Here is a 14,533-nt window from a genome sequence, read left to right as displayed (position 1 = left end):
GAACGTGAGAAGGACCAGGAGATGGGGCACACGGCATCTTCCCGTAACGGACATCTCTCCTTTCTCACATCAGCTTGTCTTTTCTCTCTCACTAGAAATCCAATCCGTAGCCTAGAAAGGAAAATAAAAAGCAAGCGTTATCTCATAGAAACACAAACAGAAGTAATGATGCAAGTCATGGGAGCAGCGTTTTGGGGAGTTTTCCCTTCTGACTGTCATTTTACTTGACTAGACACGAACTGCTCAGACAAAGAGGAGTTCACCTACTTTTCAAAAGCTATAGCCTTTCACTGGCTCTATTCAGCGTGCAGCAGCCTGAATGGAGAAAGGAGAGGGATTACCAGATTATTATACTTTAATTGAGCCCACTGCCAACTACACAATCAATGCACTGGAGTGGAAACCATTCCTGACCTGGCCCTCCCATGCATTCATCATTAGGAGATACACAACCAGAGCCAGGATACAAACCCCTGCAAACCACACACGACCGGTTCTCGTTTCACCCATTGCTGCTTTCAGTTCCTGAGCCTCAGAAACGGCAAACGCTAAAAAATATGCTGCTCTCCTCATATGTGTATTTTTTGCCTTCAGTCCTTCTTTATAGGAGTAGACTCAGCAGATTCCAAATGCATCTTTCAACTATTTAGTTTAAAGAAGTGCAAAAGCTCAAGTGGGTGATCCTCAAATTAAGGTCACTGGTTTGAGTTCACCTTGACTGAAGCCACTGAAGCCAGGCAAGTAACAAGCCAGTAAAAAGCCAAGCAAAGTTGCTGGGGTGTTAAAAGTTTAGTTATATTTTCTAACACTAGACTAACTCTTTTTTAAAAATTTATTATTTACTTATTGCTATAAAATCATAGCAGCTCTGTATACTATATACACACTCAGCAGAAAACAGTTTCCACTTTGTAGCTCTTTACTGCTCAAGAAATAATTTAGCCAAACTTTCTCCCTACTCCTGAATCCATCTTTTACTCTTTAATGCATAGATTTCTTTGTTCATTTTCTTAGGGAATTCCTGCTTTCTCTGCCTTTGAGCATGCACATCAGCATCTCGCTGTCAATTGCCGGGTAAAAGAGGCATGAAGGGGACACTGGGTGCTGTAGATCATTGCTGCAGCATCAATTCTGCATCCCAGGATATTTCTTTTCAAAGCAATAGGGTTTTGTGGGAATCACAGATGAAAAGAACGGTGGTGTCAGCATTTGTTCAAAACCAGTCATGATCAGTCAAATGTTGGGCCTATCTCTACCATGCATCCTAGAAATAAAGTGCATGTCATGCTGGTCTGGGATATAAAAAAGGGGAGATCTTAGGTAGTTTTTAAGATGTAGCTGTAAACCTTTATTCCCAGGACAAAATACAGGCGGTTATAATTTCAAAAGTCCATATCATATGCAGACAAGGAGAAAGCAATGCATCTAATAAACCCTGCACTCTGCAAATAAAATTTGGAAGTATCTGCCAGCAGTGAAACATAAATAACATAAACACGAGAAAGATTTTTTTTTAAAAAAGATTCTCTTTTTTTTAAAAAAGGCAGACTTATTCAGGTACCATCCCTAAATCCAAAGGGCAGAAAAGCAGGTGCTGTAGTTTACACCTCAGCCAGTTGATGTCCCTACGAGACAGTGAGGTGCTCAGGTTTGAGTGAGACAGAAAAGGTTGCAAGGTAAAAAGGGCATGAAAATATCACCGTGCCCTACAGTAGCTAGAATTTCCTTTTAAATAAGCACGTTACTGAAATACTGATCAGGCAGCCGCCTGCAGAGGGATCAGGACAAGCATTCCTCAAAATAGCTATGGGAGCCTTTTCTCCTCCCGTGTGTTTTTTAGGAAACATTGGTTTCTGGCACTGGCTATGAGGGAGCAGGTTAGTGGCAGCAGCAAGAGATGGGAAACCAGATCTGTGCTTCCAGCCCCGAGAGCTCAAAACATCCTTTCTCTGAGTCTGGGCTTGCACGGCTGCAAAGTTTTATAAATACAGCATTAAAAACAGGCTTTGCCAGCTGCTAACCCACATGGGGCTGGGATAAAAGCGGCAGAGCACCAGCTGGTGTCAGTCAGCAGGATGGCGGTGGGATGGACCGATGCTGGCTCAACACGGTGTGATGGGGAGCTTTGGTGGACCTGGCTCGCTTGGTCCATGCGTGACTTCTGCCTCTGCATAAGGACTACCTGCACAGCCAGATCTATCTCTAAGGCATCATTCCTCTCCACTCTTTGCCAAAAAACACTTCAAGAGCTCATCGCTGCATTATGAATGCTGAAAGGTGTCTCAGAGCAGTCATTTAGAATAAAAATAGTGGGGGAAAAATCCAAATCAAATGAGAACATCTGTTTAAAATCTATAATCATAACCTGTGGTAGCTTTAATACACATTTGTCGTTCAATATTATACTTGCATTCAAGCCAAAATACATAATTTTATTCATTTTTATAGCATGAAGAATTGAATCAAGTCTCCTAACTTGCAACGATTTTATGAATGGATATTTCAGTGAGAGAAAGTTACCCCATTCACATCAGCAGGACTCATATCACGGCAATCAAATCTTTGGGGGTATTAGAAGAAAAGTTGGAGATAAAGCATTTTTAGTGATGGGTTTTCCACACTGGTTTCTTTCCCTCCTCAGTCCATCATTGTGAGATCAAGCACTGTTTGAGATTACAGTAGTTGATCAACATTTATTTCCCCTTCCAGGAGAAAGGGTCAAAAAAAAGCCAAAACTGGGACAGAGTGGCTTCAGAGTGATCCAAGAATAAGAAATTCTGGTTAGTTAACCCTTTTTCCAAATGGCCGCCATGGACAGGCTTGTTACTATTATTTTTAGTTCAGCCCATCATGTGTGAATAATTTTGCTCAAAGTGGCCTAAGTAAATATACATCTTTCAAAAATACCATCCTTTCTTCTTTTCATCTCACAAACATCACTTTGAGGTTCCCTTGTGACACATTTAGATGCATTAAGTGATGTTGCAAGAAGAACTGACAAATCCTATCACCTCTGAGTTTATTACCAAACTGCGGGCTCTGCGTCTGAGGCCCCATTTTTAATACTTTAATGGAAAAAAGAAAGAGGTGAGTAATTCTGGCTACACGCAAACATGATGTAGGAATGGCATCCAGGCTGCAAAGCATGCTGGTAAATGTTAAAGTGAGCTCTCTACACTTAAAATACAGGCATAGTACTAAGCTATTCATACCGCCTTACAGCTGAACAAACAATTGCAGAAGACAGACACAAGCTCTATATAAACTCCAACTTCAGTATGGCTTTTTTTTTTTTTGAGGGGGGTGATATAGAGTTTTAGGTCAGTGAGCATCCATGGTAAAGATTTAAGGGTTCTCTGCTTTTGAAAACCCCTTTTTGGGAAATGTACACTCATAAAAGATCACCATTTAAAAAAGAGCTGAAGGAGAACTGGGTCTTCTCATCTCAAACATATTTTAATATTTTGGTCACTGCTGGGCTTCCTGCATTTTAAAGATGCTGCTTTGTCTTCTCGAGGTTTATCCCTTGAAGCTGGGAACAGAGCTAGGGCTCTGCTACCCAAAGCATCACGTACACATCCAGAACCAAACTGCATAGCTGGGCTTCATGTTGCCACGGGGTTTATTCCTGACTGAACCAAAGACAAAGAATATGCTGTCATCAGCCTATTTGGAAAATGAAGTCCCTGTCCATTGCAAATAAGGTGCAAGTATTTTCTATCCTGCTCTCTATCTTGCCAGAGTTTGATCCTCAAAGGACATACATGGACTTTCTTCAGCAAAGTGATTCAGTCACAGATATTAACAAAACAAAGCAAAATAAAACATAACTGGAGTAAAAAGTAAGACGAGCAATTCAGCAGTGTGATTTAATAAATCTGCTTCTATCTCACGCGAGCAAGAGTTCAAAGACCATACACGCACAGGGCAAAGATCAGTGATTCAAGGCTAAATGTAAAAAGCACATCCAGTTATGGGCTTTAGTCTGCTCATTAACTTAGCTGAGCTTTTACTTACATTTTACTAAATTATGCCACAGAACTGTTCATCTTATTGTTAGATTCAAGGGGGCCTGATACCATTAATGTGCTGAATTACATCCATTCATCTGCTGCCATTGAACATAACCGTATACCATATAAATGTTCCAACTATGCTGGCATTCATAATGTGATTTTAAATGTCTTTAGTGTGCTCTTCTGAAGAAGAGGTTAGCCTGGGGTGAGAGACAGTGTCCAATTATACAGCTTTTCACACACACACACAAAAGAAAGAAAAACAAACAAAAAACCTCCAGAATGTTAATACATCTGACATCTTAGTAGAGTCAGCTTGTTGATCATGCCTCTTCCAACTACTGAACTAAGCAATTTAATTATCTAAATTATTGCTGATATGAGCAGGAAGCCAGCCATATAAAAGAGAGATGGGACCTTCTTCTCCCCTGATCAGCACATGCTGTCGTATATCTTCGTTCGATGTTTTTTAAAGAAATAATCCGATGACATTTCTGGAAGATATGCACCTTCCCAGCCCTGATGCAAAGCCAACTGTAGTTAATGAAAGGAAGGCCATTGATTTCAGCAGGCATTATTTCAAAACTCATGTGAATAATAGAGCAGAAAATTCTCTGTTAACACCAGAGTTGTTCCTGATGTACTTTGTTCAACTAAAACTGATCCAAAGTCTGCCAAAATCACAGAGGAGACTGTAAGCAGTCCCACAGTATGTTGGATGGGGCACCCATGCACCCAACCTCTGCTCTAAGTGATGGCAAGGGACTAAAACGTTTCTTCTCTTTTGCAATATCACATCTCAAGAGCAACTTCTCCCCAAGTCCCTAAAGAACAGATCAGATGCAGGGAGCTGGTTGGCATGAACGCTAGCTAAGGCAATCTCTCAGCCATATAGGAGATGAAACAGGGTGGTGGGAAGAATCAGCAGACCATTCAAACCTATCAATTTGTTTGCCTTAGCTGAACTCCATTACTGCCCTGAAGGACCTGGGGCTGCACCTACCAGGGCCCGAGAATGATTAATATCCCTGCTTTTGGAAATAAGTTTGATTGTCCAAGAAATAAACTCCATACTGAACAATTAGGAGGAGGGAAATAACAAATAGGTGTTTCCCAAGTGACAGATATCTGTCTGGGAGACAGAGTGAGACAGGAATAGAAGGGGGAAAAACATCATACAGAGGAGCATAACCAAGAGTCTTAAAAGACCTTAAAGCATACTCCAAGGGGGACTGGACTAGCTCAGCATGGGCATTTCCTAATTTCTGCATGCTCCACTTAGCAGCCTTATAAACGTTCTTTTCACCTCTGGTGTTGCATGTGCAACCTGAGAGAAAGTCAGAATTAAAATTCAGCCTAACTTATGCTTGATCATGCAACCCTCAAACTGACCCCTTTGTAAATACATCTACCACAGAGGCTTTAAAACAAGCTCTTACTGGTTGCCTGCCAAATAGCTGCAATTCTAAAATAAGTGCTAGACAAGGACTTTGCAATGTATTTTTACCTGTTGCAGCCATGCAATGTCTGCAGGCTAAAACCTTGAAGCAATACCCCTAAGTATAACTTTTCAGCGATTTGTCCAGACGAAGTAAATCCAGAATTAAATTTTTCTCTTGCATGTCAAGCTTAGAAATCTTTCTCCTAACTGGCTAAGAAAACCCCAAACTAACCTGCGATTAAAAGTCTATGATAGAATCTCCCAAATCCTGCAGTCTGTGGTTGGGGTACTACCAAATCCACACTACCATCCCCAAATTTATTTTGTTACCTCTCCTACAAACAGGCTGCACTCACATGGTGGGAACAATCACTCTCTGTGTCTACATCCCAGCTCCCTGATGTGACAAGACAGAGGTGCTCTCTGTTCTGCAGTGCCTCAGCTGCTGTGCCCAGGAGCACAGATGACACAGGTCAATGCTCCAAAACTTTTACATCTGGATAAATAGGTGAGCCATGTCTTAAGGACATGCCATGGTGTGCAACTCTCTGCTAGTTTCCTACCATAACTTACCAGGAGCTAGAAACAAGCTATATTCACTGCTAGTGAGGAAAAAGCACATTCTCAAGCAATATGTTTGAGAGAGTTGCACCTTGCAACTCTTTGGCTTTGGCATCATCAACCAGTCTGTAAGGAAAATCCATACTGCACCATATGAAGACATGCTTTTACTGACCAGCCAAGTGGTAACCCTGTCTCACTTCCTGGTTCTGTATAAAATGCAATTCCACAAGCATTTTAGTTAACCTAAGTGAAATAATTATCAAGGAAAAGACTTCACAGGAACTGTCTCAGAGTGTATGTGGGGTCCAAGGGATTAGGAGAGCTGGTAAGGGGGACCTTTGCCTAGCTGATTTGGGAAGGCGATGTCTGAAAAGCACGGTTTGCTCAAGAGCCAGGCCCCAGCATCAGTAGTGCGCGTACCAATAGCTTCTTTCCTCAGGTTTATTTTAGCTGGCAAAACCAAGAAGAATATCTTTAACTTGAAACTGAAGCATCTGTTTGATTCTTCTAGATGTATTTTTTGTGTAGCAAAGTAGCCCCTCAGTGCTGCATTTTGTTAATCAATTTTTCCCCCTTAATTTTTACTTACTTTCCTTCGTAAAGCACTAGCCTCAACTTCTTTAGCATGGACTAGGGAATTGGAAACAAGAGACTCAGAGGTCAGTTAACTTGGCATAATCTTATTTGGGAGCTATCATCTCTTATTCCCAAAATATCCCCAGATGTATAATTTGAGTCACCTAGATTGCAAATCTTACACAGGACATTAGTACATATTATGCTTCTGCAGTGGTTCATCCATTGGGGCACAAATGTATTTGAATCTCGTGGATATTAACATATTGAAATTATTAGATATGTAATAATTTATGAATGGTGATGGACTTACTATGGGGTAACATACACTCCAAACTGTGGCTCTGTAGCAGCTACACAGCTCACCCATCCCAACCATTACTCCATCACACCCTGACTAAGTTAGAAAATATCTGTATTCCCTTGTCTATTTCTTTTACACTTAACACAACTCTGAAATGTCTCCCATGTTCTCATTGAAGCAGGGTTTGCAGCATATATATGTCCTAGAATTAGGAAGTCCACCACGTCCATGTAATACAAGGCACACTGGCTAATTAGGGTAATAGATAACATTATTCACTATCCTTCATGGGAAGAGGAACCAAATTCATACATTTAAATTAACGGCCACTGCTGGCTGCAGAGTGTCCAGATGAATGAAGATCGATGCAAGCAAGACAAAGATCAAAGTGATGTCCACAGAAGAAGCAAACTGTTCAAAGCGTAGAAATACTCCACTACTGTGAAGTGGAAAAAAATTGAGATTTGTCCCCAGATCTGCATGCTCAGGCCATCCTTACTGCTGTATTTGCGAAGCACCTTGATTTATTACAGGACCACAGAACATCAGTCCTTCGGCCTAAGCCCTATAACCTGTATTGGGAAAGTCTCCCAAAACCCATTTCCTCCCAGGCAGATGAAGAGCCATTCCAGCCCATGTTAACTATTAGGAAGAAGCCTTCAACATTGAGCCCCTTGAGGCTATTCAATATGAGAGTGCTCTACTCTTACAGGGCCCATTTCCTGCTTTTTATATCCTCATGGAAGTTCTTCCAGCTCTTGGAATGAAATCTAATATTTTCTTTTTTAGTACAGTAGGGGATTATGTCAGTAAAAAAACCCATATGTCATGGCTTTATATAGTCAGCTAGCAGAGTTGGAGCGAGGAATCAGGATGGGGTAACAGCCTAAATCTGTTTGGAAAATAGGCAAGATACTTTCTAACAAAGAGAAGCCTGGTGAATGCATTTCCCAGAGCCCCTACTAAGGCCAATGCATGGAAGAACTGTCCTGGATTCCTTACCCTATGCTTTTTGATAAAGGCATGAATAAGGATTACCAGAATCCCTACAAGCTCAAAAATAAGCTCATATCAATTGCCTGTAACTCTCGGGGTTATTAACAGGGGTATGCTAATTTGAAATGTACCACACACTCACCCATCCCTTCCCCAACGTTTGTAATGAATGCTCCACATGACAGATTATTTCCCAAATACAGGAATATGAATGCTTCCTCCTTGCACTATGTGGGTGAATTTCTCCCCCACATGTTCCAAAAAGGAGATGGCCATCGAATTTCATGAAAGTTTGTACAGAAACAAGCACAACATTTAATTAAGAGATTCAGTATTGCAAAGCCTTTCCATGACCTAATTTCCATGGTCTTGGCCTTTGTAATGAAACCTAGAGCTCTACTGTGGACCAACACAGCAGCAAATTGAAAGATCTGTGAGCAGAGGCCTTGAAAGCAAAACATCTGTTGTTACTTGGAGAGCTGCAGATAGCAGGGTTACATCCTCAGCCTTGTCCCTTTCAGAAGCTTTCCCTCTTTAATCAGCACCTGTAGGAGGATTTGTCCCCTGTGCGGTGTCCACTGCCTGAAATCCACCCACATCGAGTATCTACATGCTCACATCTACTGAGAACAAGCATTGCCTCCTCCCTTTTAAACCACAAGAAAGAAAAAGGACAGCTGAATGGATAAAGAAATAGGCAGTATAGAGGTTGTATGGAGGATTTGAGGCTGACAATCTTGGAAGTGAGTGCCTCAAGTCTTTTTTTGCTCTAACCTCAAATGCTTCTCTCTCCCATGAGAAAAACTGAGGCTAGGAGGAAAGAGGAAGACTCATCTTCTCTCACCATAGAGGTCTGCTTTCTGGATGTCATCACCATCCTTTAAAATAAGTAACAGAAATAAGAAGCACAGCCTCAATGCAGCACCATCTGGGTGAAGGCAAGTTGGACAGCATACCCTGGATGTCTCAGCCATCTCTGCCCAACACTGTGGTGATCATCAATTTAGGACTAGCAAGTAAGGGGAGCACACAAGAGTAAAGCAGAAGTAGAGTTTATCCAGTGTCATAGCAATCTTAAGTCCAAGACTGACATGAACCACACTTTACTCCTCTCAGTTTCTGTATGCAACACATAGATGATTACTGCCAATGACTCTTCCCATGATCTTGCTATGATCCTGGCAGTGGGAGACCCGCAGCAAAGTTCCCATTTTTGTCATTGCTGCTGCCAGGGCTGTGAGTAGGAAGAAAAATAAGCAGCTGATGAAGAAGACAGTTAAAAGAAGTACAGCAAGTAAGAGTCTGGAAGCTCTAAATGAAGCAGGAAAAAATCTGTAGCCAGAGAAACATGCAAACTACTCCTGTTTTGTACCAGGAAGGGTTCTCATCAGCACTACCACTCCCATAGAAAGGACAAGAAACCAGAAGTTGTGCTCTACACTCCATACACAGATCTCACACCAGGCAAGTGACAGATGCAGGAGGCCTATCACTTGCTAAGTGATAAGAAAGGTCACTACCTGCCACCCCTACACAACAGCTCAGTCTACCTGTCTGTGGTTAAGGCAAGGGGTGAAACAGTGTCAGGTCAATAATCACGGTATGGGCCAGAAGGGTTTTGAACCATCTCAACTCAGACCCTGTCCTATCTCCTCCACTCTGCTTCCTTCCTTTCAGTTCTTCCCACAAGTCTCACGAACAGCAGCAGTCTCAGAAGCAGCCATGAAAGAAGGAAATCACATGGATGAAACATGGAATAACTTCACACTGTCTTCCTCATTTTTTCATGTCTCAAATTTTCATAATTAACTGTAGGAAGAACCATGATACCAAGCCATCTCAGACAGACCTGAAACTTAAGAACTGACTTGATTCCCTTTCCTTACTTCTTCATATGTAATATCCTGAGTTTGTACCTTGAAAGAAGAGATAGCCCTTGTGTAGGCAATAGTAGATATAAAAGATTTTATCTGATAGTTGGCAGGAGGATATTTTCAAATAGATAAGGACTCAAAAATTTTCAAAGTTCCCTTTACTTCCAAAACTGGTGACAACCTTGCAGACTGAACTATTATCTCAGGAACAGGGTATTGATCTTTAGGTATAGGTGTTTTATGATTCTATATCTGTACCTATGTGTTCTGTTCAGGTAGATCACCAAGGGCTGTGTGATGACATCAGGAAAGCAGCACTTACTTCTTTGAAAACAGAGACAACTGAAAATGAGAGTGCCAGGATCAGATGGCAGGACATACAGCAGTTACCAGGAACATAATAGCAAATTGAAAATTGGAAACTTTGGTAGAGGAGAAAGGACATGGAAAACTGTAGACATGGAAAAGAGATATCCATTTAGACAGCAGTGCTAGAACTTAAAGCAAATTACATATGTGCCCTTCTGGACTTTAAAGCTGAATTTAAGATATTTTTTCATACTAGGCTGTTTCCTAAGACACTGCAGATCTTTGGCTGGGACTTATTTCATTTAAATTTAGATTGTAGGTGTCTAACCGACACTGTATATGGTTTTATACTTGAGCTACTCAGGATGGGTCCCCTTTCCAGCTCATGAAAAAAAAAAAAATTAGAAAAAAAAATCCGTAGCCAGATTGATTTTATCTCTTTCTAAGAGGGACAAGTAGAATAAATGAACTACACACGGAAGTGTTTATTTTCCCCAGATAAAATAAAGGGAGCCTAGACAAACAACTAAGATTTAGATATTGATATTTCAACAGATAGTGATATTTCAACAGATGTCTATCTGGTCAAGGTGACAAAGTCAGCCAAAAGCAGCAATGATTAACAGATGGTAACGGTAATAACAGGAAACAGAGGCAGAGAGTGAAAGACTTTATACTCAAGTCTTTGTCTAATGAGGAACAGAAGCAGCACATCTAGATTTCTAAACAGATACCCCTTCCTGAATGGTGAAGTTGTCACTAAGACAAGCAGGGTCTGGCAAAAGAACCAAAATGGAGCTAGAAAAAGCAGTGTATTTTTGAGCTTTTACACCAGATTACACAAAGAGATCTTAAGAACATCCTATGCAGGATTTAGTCCAGTTTCTGGTTGAATCATGATGGCTATGGGACCTAAAACTATGAGGCATTCATGACATCCTAGATTGCCAAAAGAGTTGAACTTCAGTCTGTGTCCATAAACTGCATTGGATGAAGTCACTCCTGGTGTTCAACTGCCCTAAATGCCAGTGGGTAATGCTCTGCTTCCACTGACACCACAAGGGCTCAGGGGCCTGGAGGCCTGAAGACAGTCCTCAATAATAAAATAAACTTCACAAAAAGGCACTGAGTATCTTGAAATTTTCTATGTGTTTTTTGTCATCAGAATTCCTGTCCCACTGAGCAGCAGGCAGGTACTTCTCATTGCTTTCCGTTTGATGGCAAGGAAAATGCTAAAGTACTAATACATCTCCACCACGGGCAGAGCTGTACATGAATTTGCCCCATATACAGATAAGCAAATATTTCAAAAACACACAGTTGTGTTATGAAGAGTAACTGTTTTAACCTATCTGTTGCCAATTAAAATAAAGACGATGGGATTGTGTCTGTTTTGCTGGTTTGTCCCTGTGTTAGCAAGACCAACTGCCTATTCTTTGTTAGATAAAAACAGGTGTTACAATTCTTGTTTTCTACAGATATGCATAAGACCTAATTTAACATATGAAAGGTTTCCATATTCATGTTGATACATGCAGGGAATAACTCTTAATTATAGATTATTACAGATGAAAGGACTGATTACATAGAGTCTGACCTCCTGGCTAACATAAGACCAAAATTATTCTTAATAATAATCTAATCTATATCTTGTACAAAAGTTGCAGTACTTTTCCTGCTCTAGAGAGCCATCAGTCTTGATTTATGAACCAGAATATTCCCTCACCAGAACTACAAAGTTGTTCAAGTGCTCAGTTACCATCACTGGATGCACTTGATCTCTAGAATGAATGCATTTATATTTTATTTGCATTACCCTTACGTCTCATCATGTTTTAATCTGAAACCTTTTCCTGGGCTTCTGGGGCCCAGAACGCGTTGCTAGGCTGGTGGTGAATAATTAAAGAATTTGAATTTTTTCACTACTAAGGTAAACATGAAACCCCACAATGCTATTAGCTATTCCTCAGCCTAAAAAGAAACCCAAGCAGACAAACAAGTGAAATAAAACACTACCTCAGCTACATTAGTAATGTTTCATTTGTGTAATAAAGAGGAAAAAAAGTAAAAAACTCTCAAGATAGACATAGCACTTTGCCTCTAAACACTGCTGCTGCTTACCAGTGGCAGCTTAAATGCTTTAGGAGTGAATTCAAACACAAGGTGATGCTGAATCCTCAGACTAACAAAAAACTATGCATTTGTGTACAGCTAAACAATAAGTATCTCAAGAAGTTCCCCACTAAACCCTGCTGGTAGCTATAGCAACTGCATTCACTTTATTTTCACTAGAAAACTTTTTAAAAAGCTACTTAAGAAAGTACATTTTTCAGCTGTTATTTATGTATCTGACTTCCAGGCCTTTCGATGCAACTCCGCTCTCCAGTCAGCTTCCACTTGGCATGCATGGCATGTGAGTTGCTGGGGTGACTCCCAAATTTGGGGAAGGAATTTTCTCTCCAAAGTTCAGCATGCTTAAACCTAAACTGCTGAACTGTGGCTTTCATTTCCAGTGAAATACCATGCTGGCACGAACACTTACATCTCTCAGGCAAATCAGACATCCGAGGAGAATTACACTTAAAGGGATAACTGAAGTAAGTCCCAAAACACTATAAAGGGGATGGGAAAAGAAATAAACTTTCACATTGTTAGATTTGGAGAAATATTTGCATCAGAATTCTGCTCTTGCCACATTTGCTTACTAGCAAGTGCTGTTAAGCAACAAAGTTTCAACACTACTTGGGATATGAAAGCTTTAGAGAGCCACTATACGCCTTTTCATGGCATGGTCTTCTCTATATGATTGGCGTCATGCAATACAACAGCCGTATTTGACATTTATCTGTTGAAAGGGGTTTTTTCTGCTCTTCCCTTGAAATAGCCATGTGAGACCAGATGAGAGTGCTTCTGGTTTCCTGTATTCCTCGAATCAACCACCTAAGCAGAAGACCGCTGTAGGCTTAACTCTTCTTTCTGATGCTCCCATCTGCATGGACAAGAGCTTTGGCTCTCAAGTCTGAGACAGAAGAACACTAGCAGTTCACATTTGGTCTCCCCTTTGAGAAAAGAGGATTTTATTTCCCTTTGAGGCGTGTGAATCAGAGAAAACATTGAAAGCACAATGCAGATCCTCAGTCTTGAGGCAGACCTTTACTTCTAAGTCTGTGGAAAAAAGTTTGTCAGAGCAAATTGCAAAGCACATCCACTCCCTTACACATCCCTTAAGTCTCCTCTCACTGACAATGGGCCACTTCTTGCTTTTCCACACCACTACATTAGTTTGACACATTGGTTCATTTATTCACATGTATCAACTTGTCTTACTTGCCTCTGGCTTCACTAATTATGAAGAGTTCATCATAAAAAGAAGCTCAACAGAATCCTTCATAGCATACTATTAGATTTCCTCTAAGAGCTTTGTTTTGGGACGCTTTTATAAAAGCTGCTCCATTAGTTTTATAAAGCATTGAGTTACACCTACAGAGCTGCCACTGGATAGTCATGAGACTGTTTTTTTCCTCCTGTTCTTGCATACTTTGCAGGTGAAGTCCCTGTAAGGTTGAAAGCGTTAAAAGACAAAAATCAATGTTAAAAGCTAGAATGCAGGTTTCAGCATTAAGACTTTCAGTGTCCACCTTAAGCTAGAACAAAAATAGCCGCAGTTGAGTGCAACAGAAATGCTAATTCATCTGTCACACATTGCAGTGATGCTAGCACCAATGTTATTCAACATTCCAATAAATTAAAGTATTGTGATACCTGAAAAATATTCACAAGTTGTTATCTTGTTCCTAATAACAGCCTAGAGGCTAAAAAGATTTCTTTCCCTGTACAAAAGTGTCAGCTTCATGACTCCTGCCTATGAATTACATCAGAAGGACTCAGTTTCACTGGCAACAATTCAAAAGCAGGAAAGTCAGGACAATGAAATTACTTCAAAGGAACATGAATTACTGGAAAGATCATGCAAGCACAGGCTAAGTATTCAAGCTTAACACATTTCAGTTTCATCAGATTCCAAAGAGCAGGAATCAATTATTCTTTTCGTAGCAGCAAATCTCTGGTATCGCAGAGCCTGGCTTCATCCTGATGTGCAGCTGAAACTCTGTGTATGAGTGTAAATCAAAAAAGAAAACCTGAAAATAAAACCAACAACAAGGAAACCCCAAGCCTCAGTGAATTACACGGGGCAAAGTGTGAATAAAGGTGCACAGCCCCTGATGCTCAGGCTAACCCACCTTTCTGCAGAGGACAAGCTCTTAAAATAAATATGTTACCAGAGCATTTAAATACATTCAACAGTTACTCTAAGACAACTTTTCTACCTAATGAGAGACTTCTCTTCAACCACAAGATATAAATAGGAGCATTGCCTTGGCATAGTGCAAATCTCACAGCGAAGGGAACATTTCTAGGCGAAATGCAAAGATTTCATCTAGGACTGGATTAT

Source organism: Mesitornis unicolor, unplaced genomic scaffold, assembly GCF_000695765.1.
Source record: "Mesitornis unicolor isolate BGI_N332 unplaced genomic scaffold, ASM69576v1 scaffold29978, whole genome shotgun sequence".
NCBI classification, from domain to species: Eukaryota; Metazoa; Chordata; class Aves; order Mesitornithiformes; family Mesitornithidae; genus Mesitornis; species Mesitornis unicolor.
The sequence above is the reverse complement of the archived record's forward strand: the minus strand, read 5'-3'. Positions refer to the sequence as shown.